Source organism: Lepisosteus oculatus, chromosome 14 (genome assembly GCF_040954835.1).
Source record: "Lepisosteus oculatus isolate fLepOcu1 chromosome 14, fLepOcu1.hap2, whole genome shotgun sequence".
NCBI classification, from domain to species: domain Eukaryota; kingdom Metazoa; phylum Chordata; class Actinopteri; order Semionotiformes; family Lepisosteidae; genus Lepisosteus; species Lepisosteus oculatus.
In genome coordinates this window covers 24,206,402-24,219,294 of record NC_090709.1, presented here as the reverse complement: position 1 = coordinate 24,219,294, position 12,893 = coordinate 24,206,402, and the positions used below count along the sequence as shown (strand labels likewise).

At 38.5% G+C, this 12,893-nt stretch overlaps 1 non-coding gene across 1 annotated transcript; it reads right to left on the bottom strand.

The window, feature by feature from the left end:
* Window positions 1–490: 490 nt before the first annotated feature.
* trnak-uuu (transfer RNA lysine (anticodon UUU)) lies at window positions 491–563 on the bottom strand. Its single transcript has one exon. It is a non-coding gene; the product is annotated as a tRNA-Lys (tRNA).
* Between the last annotated feature and the right edge of the window lie 12,330 nt (window positions 564–12,893).

Here is a 12,893-nt window from a genome sequence, read left to right as displayed (position 1 = left end):
GGTGAATGTAACCGTGTGGTAAAGTAAAACAGTCTTCTTAGATGAAGCGCTACAGATGCAGCCCCTGAAAGTGTATAAGACCTAAAATTTATAGTACTGCTGACACACATGGAGCCTCTACATCAGACCGAAATAGCGATGTGTTCGCTTAATTGTGCTGAGGATCTCCTCATGAATCTGTCTCATTCATCAGTGGAAATAGAAGCCGTCACTGTAAACTTGGACGTGATGTTCCACAGTGTGCCTTTCCTCTTGTTGTATTCAAGAGTACTCACTGTGTGAGCTCCTCACTGCGTTTCCTTTTCTTTTCCTGTGATTATCTACATGGAGTGTGGTGACAAAATAGTCTTGAACATTTTCGGTTTGTGAAAGGAAACACTAAAGAAAATACAAGTGATTAACTTTTAAAATATCGACAGTACAGCTAGAAGAGTGGAAGATAAAATACGATTTATAATTAAATTCACAATACACTTAAGGAAAACACAAACGACCAAACAGGGACTTGAACCCTGGACCCTCAGATTAAAAGTCTGATGCTCTACCAACTGAGCTACCCGGGCTCTACACGGTGAATGACACTGTTCTGATCCTCGCAAGTCACATGACTCTTCTTGTGCCGAAGCGCAGTCATACAGTACCTGACCCGTCTGGAATGACCACTGACAGACTTTATCCAGAAGCGACGGCACCACTCCCAGTAGAATGAGTGAGAAATACAGCATGACATGGGGAGGTAAGGGGCTCCCACAATCCATCTTTCCTCACATTACTGATTTTTTCAATAGCATTTTGACCTTTTTTCACATTCAGATTTTTTTGCATTTAATCTTTTAATCAACAAGATTAAGAATGAAAACAAATGGAACATTTTTTGGAACAACAATTAAAAAAACTTTCAATGCCTTGGTTCTATAAGTGTGCACACTTTTTTGTTAAAAATTAAAAAAACATTTTGTTAAAATTCAATAAATAGTCTATCAGCAGCAGGAAATTATTCTGAAAGGAAGATTTTTTTATATCATAAACTGTAAGACACGAAGAGAGTTTACAGATCGTATCCTTCGCTTTGTCTTTTAAATTAAGCGTTCGGGGTTCAAACCTGTGTTCGGACTGTTGTGTTTCTTGAATTTCTTGTAATCATCAAATGTCGTTGTTTTTTTCTCGGTTGTACAATGGAATTCGTGCAGCTTTCAGCTCAGTGCGGAGTGCAGAAGGAGGACTCGCTTACTGAATGATCTCTCAAGAAATCCCGGGTGAGATTCAAAAGGTGTTTTCTTCAACAGCCACGACACGTCTGAAGACCTCTGGATTTCCTGAATATGACATAAAATTAGTTCAAATCATTTGGTAGTTAACAGAACTAAATGCTTTAGAGGTACATTTAAAACAGCAGAGCAACACCGTAGCACTTCGAGTTTGCCAGAGTTTAATTGTGTGAACTTGGCTCTCTATGAACATGAGCAACGAGTTCACATTCAACAGAAGATTGCAATGCGAGCACAGAAATATAAAGCACGTGGAGATGCCGGGATCTCATACATGCAAAGCATGCGCTCTACCACTGAGGTATATCCCCAACAGACTTATTAACGGAACTGAGATGTGCTGATGCTCTCTGAACACAATCCACCACTAACGAAGGATGCCTGCAGTTTCCCACTTTTGTGTTTCCTCTACTACAGAGTAAATTCATTGGAATAAAGAAATAATGAAAGAAAAATAACCGCATTGAAGCTTCCAGAGATTGGTTAAAATGAATCTGTTATTTTTATATCCAGTCACACGGGCGACGATGATTGATTTATCGATGGGGAGTGCTTTTTTACCTCCTCACTCGACTACCTTGATTAAACTACGCATAGAACAACAGCAGTACTGATGATTCTCATGGACCGACTTGTTTTGTACAACTTGAGTGATAAAGTCCTGTCTGCAAATATTGTAGGAGAACGAAAAAGGGCAAAACAACACTCCAACCACAGGAATGGTAACAGGAAGGATCATGTTATTTAATATGTCCTTTTGAGATGCCTTGTCAACGCACACAGGCGTTAGAGCTGGACAAATAATTGATAGTGGTGTTTGTAAACAATCATGGAACATTATTTCTAAACCAGGAAGAAAGGAGCAGACTTAAACTTTAAGAGACAGAAACGACACCTTATCACAGCTACATTAATTAAAATGACATCACAACAAAAGAGCGAAGCCTTGAGTGAATCAAATTAGTTTTCATTGGACGTCTGTCTCTTCATAACTTTGTAGGTGAGAGGGAGGATTGCGGAAATGTGCCGGTGTTTCTCAGAAGTGCGTTGGTGGTATAGGTGCCTTCTAAATAATTGAACCGGGTTTGAATCCCGGTAAGTGCATTCCCAAATCCTTTCAAGAAAATCTGTGATCCGGTAACGTATCTTTTGAAACTAGCATTCAAGGTAGGATACGTGTTCTTAAACACCAAAACACTCTATAAGGAAAAGGCAGATCTCTGTACACAAGACGGCAGTGCGATCTTAGAATTCCTGTGTTGTTGACGGATTCAGACTCCTTCTCAGAGGTCTTTGCTCGCCAAATAACTTTGCAGCTGAGGAAGAGCACCCCGGAAAATACCAAACACAACCAGCGAGCATGTTGGTTGCTCTTGCTCTTAATGCAAGGAGCTGTTTTTTTTAACTATTATTAGCCAAAAACAGCAGCACAGGTAGGTCACATTTGTGATTGTGTCACTTCTCTGCTTCAGCAAGGTCAATAAAAGACTCTGAAAGTAGTAAAGCAAAACTGAACTCAAAATCATATTAGGAATTCTGAGCGATATATCCATACAGGTAATCCAATAAGAATGTTGAAATATTTGAATATCATCTCTCTACATATTTCGCTGTTTTTTACCCGGAGTAAAACTATTGGATTGAAGGAATGCTAACCGCTGGGTTAAATGTATAGTTGTTACTTGAAGAAATCTGTAAACTCGTGATCTTATATGTTTTAAAAGACAGCACAGGAAAAAACTACAGTGCTGATTATTTTCCCGAGACGGAGCACAGATGACCTATCCGAGCTAATTGATAAAGCCCACCCAGTGGATACTCTAGCAGAACGTCAAAGAACATTCACCTTTGTATCCAAAGAAACCACAGGAACAACATCAGGAAGCACAATCAATTCCCCTTTTAAATCTTTCCTGTAAGGTATGCTATGTGAATTCATGAATTTAATCCTCTGATCTCTTTTGATCACGAACAAAGTATTTCTGATGGAGCGCTATGTTCAAAGATTTAATAAGCTTTACCCCTGCCAACGATTCGGCGTGAAGAATTAAAAGTTTCACAGACAAAAGCAGCTCACCACCACAGCCAATATTACCGTAAATGTACTTGCCGGTACACTATCATGTGCACTGCCTCAAAAGTGATCTCGGCAGACGTTGTTCCCTATAAAGCTGAACGTGCCAAAGAGAATTTCTGTTGAGAAAACAAAATATTTTTTCTGCCTTGATGTTAAGCTGACAGCCTGTCTTTTAGAAAGTCTATCTCTAAACACCTCCCGCAGCCTAACAAAAAGCGCTTTTACTGATCGTATTGCAGGTCTTAAAACATTAACATTTGGCAGCAGTGGGATTCGAACCCACACCCCCAGAGAGACTGGAGCCTAAAATCCAGCACCTTAGACCGCTCGGCCACACTACCTTCCTCCATGTTCATCTTCCTCACATTGCTGGCTTGGAAAATGGCGGGGGCTTCAGCTCTTGTCGTCGGATCTAATGATATCATGACCATGTGGAAGTGACTGCACCTTCATCTTCCGAGATGCTTTCAATAGCACAAACGCTACTTTCACCGGCACAAATATAGCAATAACGAAGGAGGTGGGATTCATCCCTTGTGCTGTTTGTAGGGGTGCAACTCTATGGCGATCTACTGACTTGAAGAGCAAAAATCAAAATCCTCTGCTATTACTGTTGCTTTTTTCATAGTTTCTTCAAATCCTTCATTTGAACGTCGATTTTGAAGGATATTGATGATAATACCACATAACTTGTGGTTTTCTTGTGATCGCCAATTTTATTCAAATACCAGCCTTTTTTACAGTTCCTTGCGTGTTTCACAGGGTATAATAGCCCCCCTCGCATCCTCAACTAACATATTTTAAAATTACAATAGATTATACAGCATGCATGTTTACATTTATATTAAAATTAAAGTAAATATACAAGAATACATACAGTGCTAACCCAATAATTCTTGTCAGGTTCTCCAACAAATCTGCGTTGTTATTTTAACATGTTTCAGCTGAGGGTGCAACAGGAGTATAAATGAATTTTCCCGCCAGCCATTCAAAGACCAAATTCCATGAGTGAACATTATTTTCTCAGAAGTTGCCGGCATTGGACTTTGCTGGTGGTATTGAATTATGTCCACAACTATTGTAGTAGTTCCTTCTTGAAATTCTACACGTGCAAAGCACTCGTAATATCATAGGTGTTAAAGTTCGCTGAGTCTATTCGAGTCATGGTGTGTATCCCTGCCTATCATTGGGAGAGGGGTAGCTTTTTTACACTCAGATTCCAATCTTCAATCCTTTGTGTGAGAGCTTACATAACTTTCATTTTCTCACATTTTCTGACAACTGTTCCAAAGGGGCACCCTGTCAATTCCGAATACTTTTCAAAAATCTGCCTGCATGTTTGATTATTGTCATTTCATTTAGAAAAAGTTCAATATTGATCATAACTAAAGAAAATAATGATCATGAACAAAAAAGGGATAAAGATGCGAGTCGATCTTGAATCACAGCTGGGTGACACGGGCTTCTGTTCTGATACGGTTGTACGAGAAACAGGAGGAATCGCCAATATCCTATAGAACATGAGTTGAATCAGGAGTGAGACATTTCGTATACTCGTGCATATGTCAACGCCTGACCTACATCGTAAAACTAACATTAAGTTGTCAGAGACATTCATTTATATACAAACAAGAGACAGACCAAGTAATAATTCTACATTAGTTCAGGTGGGTAAACCTGAACTAACTAATAAACCTATTAATAATTCTACATTAACGTGTCCTACACTGATCAGACTAATTGACATGGTCTGATTCAGAGCCTGTGCAGTTCGTGCTAATTACAATAGGGACAGTTCTGAACCCTCATCACAAGTTCAGCTGTTCTCCAGTTTTGTTACGCATGGTTTTTCATTGCAATTGAGTTCAGAGCTAGAGCTGATCTCCAGACAGTACAGTGTTTTGGGTAAGTTGTCGAAATTCGCATGAGGTTGCAGACAACTTACTCAAATTGTTTTTTTATAGCTTTCAGGTGCAGTTCATTTATATAAAGGAATGTAAGTGGTATAAACGCAACAAGCCAGACGGCAGTCCAACTTATAATTTTCTGACGCGAGGCCTGACGCGTTATTCATCACGCCACTGACCCTGCTGTTAGAGTGCTAAAAAAACACGTTTTCTACATTTTTGTCATCACTCTAAAAAAGACAAAGGGTTTTGAATGCAAATAAAAACCGTTTTGTTCCAAGAAATCATAAATTTGTCACATCCTTCATACTATACTTCTCTCTTGTATTAGTAAAGCATTTTGATTTAAACTGAACACACCTAAGTGTATAGGTGTATAGGTTTCATCTATACACTTACACATAATAAGTATACGAATAAGTACTCGGAAGAAGCCGCAGCTCAGGTATTAGAGAGATCCAAAATCGGATCGGAGGATTTAGAGTCCAGACTGCAAACCAACAGCTTACAAAGGTCTTTTATAGAACCGTTTTGATTTTCTCTCCTTTGTCCCCGTGACGTCATTGTCCTGCTCGCAGCCGAGCCCGACACACGTCTGGTTTCTGTCGCTGGGCGCACACCCTGCGGTCCATGCGGGTCCTGATACCCCAGTACAATGACGGGGACACTAAACTGTAAACAGGTGCCGTTCTTCGGCTGAGACGTAAAACCGAGGTCCTGACTCTCTGTAATCATTCAGGAGAATGGTGGTGGTGGAGGGGAGTCCCCATTACCTGTAAAGCGCATTGAGTGGAGTATCTAGAACAGCGCTATATAAGTGTAAGCAATAATGATTATTATTATTATAATAAAAAATCAAAAAATCAAACTTTGATTCAAAATAGATTAATATAAAACTGATAAAGCTAATGCTTTTTTCAGGGCTATATCTACTTTTTTTAAAAAAAAAAGAGAAGTCTGTCGCGATTGTGAAAGTTAAAGAAGGTATACCAGCGGGTGCCTTCATATTGCGAGCGTCAGTCTCGCCTGTAGCTGCGAGAAGGTGAAAAGCGCACAAGTGAACTGTCTTTTGTCAAAGTAATTGCCGGAGCAGTTAGACGCAGAGCACCATCCAGCAGCTGTAGACGATATTCGGGGAAGAGCTAATTCTGTTTTTAGCACAGGGAGTGAGAATGAGCTCAGTCCGGCTCCCAGCAGAATCCATCCTGGTTTGGTTACAGTGAGTCTGAGGCTCTTTGGATCGTAACGTAAAAAAAAACAATTGTTCACATCGTGTGACTTCCACGACAGGAAGGAAAGATATCACTTAAAAAAAAATCAGAACTGAAGATTTTGATCCGGGGCCTCATACTTATATAACATTATTAAAATAATAATTATCAAAATATCAGATTGTGTTTCTGCAACATTTCGTGCACAGTACGCCATTTTCTATCTAAAACAGTCACAACGAGGGCTTTACACGCAGTCTGGGGTATTTTCCCCTTATATATTTTTGCCACTTTATATCGAACCTGTTATACTCCCAGAAGTGCACAGTAGCTTGTACTTAATAAAAATGTACAATTCACCGCTGGTATAAACAGATGTGTGCCGTGTTTGCCTTTGTAAGCATTTGTTTAAAAAATACGTTCACAATACGATAAAAACACTGAAAGCACAAACTTTATAATACAACGATACAAAATCAATACCAAATCATTATGCCAATTAAGTACCTATCCTTTGAAAACAGAGAACACCTTTATATCTACAAAAAACTTGACATTTGTATTTTTGAATTACAAAGCAGACAGTGTCGTCCCTTAATTCAAAGATCAGATCTAGGCCAAAACAAGACAATCATACGTGCGCTGAATTCGGAACAGGAACCTCTACTTAGTCGTTTATTGAGCTTTTCATCAATGTCTGAATGAAACAGATTCGCTTTTTTAACTCTTTGATTAAAGTACACAAAAAGCACCTTCCTTCGAGCTGGAATCAAACCAGCGACCTAGGGATTCCCTACTGATTCCACTACACTCCTCCGCTCTAACAACTGAGCTATCGAAAAGATGTCAGTATGCTCTCTGGCACATATTGCCCAATGTAGTGAAATGTTCCAGGTGATTTAACTCCCACTTCGACATCAAGTTTCCAACTCGAACTTGAACTTGAACTTTATTGTCATATGTAACTGGTACTTGTACAATGGAATTCTTACTTACAGAAAGTCTCTCAACTGTAAAACAAGTGTAAAAAACAAAACAAAGTATTTTTTACTCGTTTCCTTAGTCTTGTTTACCTTGAATTTAAGCCACGAACCAGGATTCTACTGTATAAACTTCCAGGGATATTACAAAATGTTTGATGGGGCATCAATCATTCCAGGCGGAAATTGCCTCCTTTTTTTTCTCGAGGGATCATATTAAACATTTCATTAGTATCGAGACGAGGATCACCATGAGACACAAAACAAACAGTTTCTTTCTGTCTTTATTAGAAAGTAGCATTTGTGCTACATTAATAATATTTTTGTGGAAATAAAGAGTTGTAAATTTTAAAATTTATATTTGAATCGAAATGTGGTTTTGAGTTAAATATTAGCGTGTTCATGTAATTAGTTTGTTTGTCATTACTATATATATATATCGCCATGTTACTAGAATTTGTAACTGAAGTTTACTAGTTGTGTTTTTTAATGATGATTAGACATTTGTTGATTACAATATTGTATATAATGTATAATTCGAACAACATATTTTTCAGGTGTGAATAATTGTATATTTTCAGAATACATTTCTAAAATAAATCATTGGCTTTATTTACTAGTTTCTACACCTATAAAAATCTTTCTTTGATGTATAATAGACCTTTAACTATATATGTTTAATAGTCTTCTAAATGTATCCGTATAATAGAACTACAACCATTTATGTATAATAAACATATAATCATAGATGTCTAATTGACATATAACGATATACGTATATTAGAATTTCATTCTAGACCAGTTACGGAGCACATTTACACGTCTAAGGTATGCGTTTAATAGTCGTATATTCTACATCTTTTGCCCACTGGGATGTGCCGATTTTAACTTAGCAAACCAAGATACACATTTTCTAATGAAGCCTTAATTAAAAGACAGTTTGTTTCTCGAAAGCGTGTTATGTAAAAAAAGAGAAAAACGAAAATATATGGATGGCAATCCTTCAAAGCTGAAGATTTTACTTTTGAAAAATTGACATTTTATGTATGCAGATGCATTCGCTGGTTTTAGAACTTTGCTGTACTTCCTGAATCATTTTCAGTATTATAAAGTGGGTATAGATTTTTCTTTCAGGTTAGGACGCGAGTGTGTACATGAGTTTGATTTTCGTTTCACTGATTCTCATTGAAGATATGGGAATTAACGACGAAATAATCAGTTGCCTCGGAAAGCAGAAGGTTTGGTTCTCAAAGATATTGACGACACGCCCATGTAGAGCAGCGTGTGATATTTGTACTATAAAAGACCAAGTGCTCAAAATGACGTCTGTGGTTACCGTTTAGACTTTTCATCTCGGGCGCACTTTTAGAATGCAAAGATAGAGCAGTTGTGTTGAATCGCTATATGGCAGCTGTCAGCAGAGTGGCGCAGCGGAAGCGTGCTGGGCCCATAACCCAGAGGTCGATGGATCGAAACCATCCTCTGCTATGTACACTTTATGCACGATTGATAAGCACACCATCAATTTAATGAAGTGCATTAAAACTGTTTTTTTCTCTCGTGTGTATGCAAGCTTCATACTTAAGGTACTCTTTCATCTTTACCAATAACAGATGCCCAAATGTATCTTTGGTTGTTCTGCGATCCTTCATAGTTTCCTCAATTCCTTCAAATGAACATCCATATCAAAGCAATTATGTATATATATATATTACAATTAAGGTACATATTAAAAATATCAACGCACATTTGTATAATGCTCATTTAATAATGATTGTCAAGGATTGTCAAGTTCTCCAACAAATCTGTGTTCTAATTTTAAAATATTTTTGCTAAGGATACAATGGGTGTATAAATGAATCCTCCCAACAGCCAGTTAAAGAAAAATTCCACACGTGAAGATGGTTTTCTTGGACATTGACTTAGGTACTTAATTGTTTACTTGTTGTAGTTGCACACGAGTAAAACACGAAGATTTCCTGCAACATTCAAGAGGGTTTGCGAAGAAATCCCTTCAATTTTTAGCGGAGATTATGTTTACATCATCACAATCTGAAGCACGTCCCTGAGTGCGTTTGACCCACCAGCCCTTTGTATAACAGCTGCACAGGGACACATTCCCATTGCTTTTCACAAATCACTGGCATTTCTTGCAGCATTTCTTCTGTCCTGAGAAGCAAGATTTGTATTTTATCTTTCAGAAGTTGTATGAATTTCTTGAAGTTCAGAAACAACTTGTTCCAGAAAAGAAATGAACACTTGCTTCAAAGTAAATCAAGACGAATGTGTCTCTTGCTGTGTGTGCTCTTATCTGTCCATCTCTCTCTCCTCTTCTCTCACTGTGGCAGTCTGTGCAGAGTTTCTGAAGGAGATGTTACACCACTTGGAAAAGAAGAAAAATTCTCAGGAAAATTCTCAGGCAGAAAAAAAAATAATTATTCTCTTCTCAGTCATTCACAGCTCAGACTCACTCAGACAGGATCTCAACTCCATACTGATCTCTATCCTCACAATCCAGAACCAGAAGATATTCAGACAATCAGTGCTGCTACATGAACAATATCAGACAGAACAGCCTGGACTCATGTCACATTTCCCCCTTTTATCCTTCCTCCCAGCCCTCTTAGAGACATAAAAGAGCTCCTGGTTCTCCTCTCTGTGAACTGGGCTCAGGGGTCACTGATCTGGCAGTTGTGGGCTCTGTTCAAGGTTGAAAGCATGAAGGTTCTATTAACGCTTTCCAGGACTTCCAGCCCTTCAGTATTACTTTCTTTACTGTATGTCAGCCTCCCAAAATGTTTATAAATGTTTTATAACACATATGAGTGTGGAATTATCTTATTATTTATATATAGTATTTATGTAATAAACACCAGTAGTGACACTATGATCAGTATATTGATTATTTGTAGCCGATGGTCCGATGGTCGTGTCTACAATAGTGACCATTTGACCAGTCTGTAGCTCTGGGCAGTGGGACTCAGATCACACAGAAGACCCGTCTGTGTGTGATTCCATACGAGCCCTGGGATTTAGCTACTCTTACAAATGTCTCATAGACCATCTTATAAATTTACAATTAGATGAAGTCATGTAACAGTTTTACAGATAATTTAAATAATCAGACAGCAGTTTTGGCAGTGGGTACATCTCCACATGGGGGAAAGAAACTGAAATATATGTGCTCACTGTAAAGTAGGAAGAGGTGGTCAGACAAGCAAAACAACTTTGCAGATAATGTGAAGTGACATTGTTTTGTGTCAATCAGCTCACAGATTTCGCTTCATGTGCCTTAAGCTGTGCAATTTGTATGGTTGTTGAATGAGATTGGTTTCTTCACAAGCCCAGTCAATTGCCCAGCTTGCTGACGCACACCTTCATGAAGACTCTCTTTAAGATTTCATTGTCAAGTCACCTCCTTTGCATACAATAGTATCACTGACACTAAGAGAAAGGATGAGAAATGGCGTTTATCAAGCGATTGCAGTGTTTGTTTGACTGAGGATCCTTGTGTGCTGAACTGGCCTCTGGAGAAGTGTAGTGCAGTAAAACAGAAGGTTTGTGTCACTCAAGATTGTTACAGAACAATACAATTACAATACTTTTGTGAGAGTAAATATTACTGGTGCATCACAGTTCTTATAATGGTGAAAACAGGAGCACCTTCTCTACATTTTTGACTGAAGTATTTAAACGGAAAGAAATAATATCACTATGCAATTCATAAATGCAATTGAGCTCCTCTAAATATTCTAGTCTGATGAAACAATGTATAGAATTAGGTGACAATATCGGAATGAATTCAAATGCACAAGATTAATTTTCAGCAACAAAAAAAGTGCTCGGAAATATTTTACAAGAATGAAACCTTACATTCACCTAAATAAACATTCACCCTCTACATAAGCAGAGAACAGTAGGACAGAAGGTTAGTGTCACTGGACACTGCGTCAGAGAGGCCGATCTCTTCTCCCTCATTATGCAGGCTTACCCACTCATGATGAACTGTCCTCCAGTGATACTCAACTGCCATCATCGACTCAGACACGACGTTCATGTACATATTATACCTTAATATGGCACTGCGTTACAATAATTTGATCAAAACAACTGGTGAAAAAACAATAATCAAATATTTCTTTCCTTCTTTTAGTAGATAAAGACTTTATCCAAAAAAGAAGCATTTATTCCTTTCCTCTCCTACCAGCTCTTACAAGTCACCCAGTTTTTAATTTAGAGCTGGATTAAAGCTCCAGTCTCTTTGGGGGTGTGAGTTGGAACCCCACTGCTGCCAAATATCTCCAACTATCTCAGTGTTAAGAAGCAAAAAACACACATTTGCTGCAGAAGTAACAGGAGAATTTGTGCCACTCAGCCTTATAGCGTGATGTCATTTTCTCATGCTCATTTTTAGATGCTTGTGATCGAATCTATGATTCTTATGAATGTGCCCTCCATAAAGGTAGCACAGATATAACGTGCCAAGTTTTCAGAGAATCGCATTAAATACAGGTCAGAAGAAGGTGACAAAGTGTCCGCTAGGCAGTTCAGCGATTTCAACGATGTTCTCTGTTGACACCCGACGTTCTCCAAAAGAGTAAGGTGTTGGGAGTGTGGCTGGGTGGTCTAAGTGCTGGGTTTGTGCTCCATTTTTGTGCTCTTTGGTCCCTTCAGCATTATGCAGGGAACAACATCTGCCATGATCACTTTTGAGTCAGTGTGAATCGTAAATGCCGCAATTGTTTTTAAAATTGGTTTTGTAGGCATGGTGCATTTGTCTGTGAAACTTGAATGCTGTGCTTTTTCATGCAGAACCATCGGCAGGAGCAAAGCTTATTCAATCTTTGCGCACAGCGCTCCATCAGAAATACTTTTCCAAGTTTTGAAGAGATTGTGGGATTCTCTCCACACGTTCACATCGCGTACCTCAGACAACAACACCATTCGATTGGAAATTGATTCTGCTTCTTGCAGTTGTTCCTGTGGTTGCAGTAGGTACAAAGTTGCACTTTCTTCCACCTTCTGCTATAGTATTCACTGGGTGAGCTTCATCATTTGGCTCAGAAAGGTCAACTGTGCTTCGGAAAAAATCAGCAGCAGTGTCATTATTTTGTCGGTGAGTATGGCTGTCTTTTAAAGCACATGAAAAACACGAGTTTGTGGATTTCTCCAAATAGCAATGAATTCAGTTGTGCAGTGCTTTACTGCTTTCAGAGGGTCTCTTATCGACACTGCTATAGTAGAGAAGTGGCATAATCACAAACACAACCATTTGTGCCGGCTGTTTCACTAAGTATTAAGCTTTTTCAACTTTCACATGATTTTAACTAATTTAACATCATCTCCAGGAGAGCACCTCGCACTGCTCACTGAGCTGATGTATGTGCCCATTTCTCAAAAATTAAATATCATGTGAACTGATTTTTTCTATTTTAAATGCTTTTCTACTC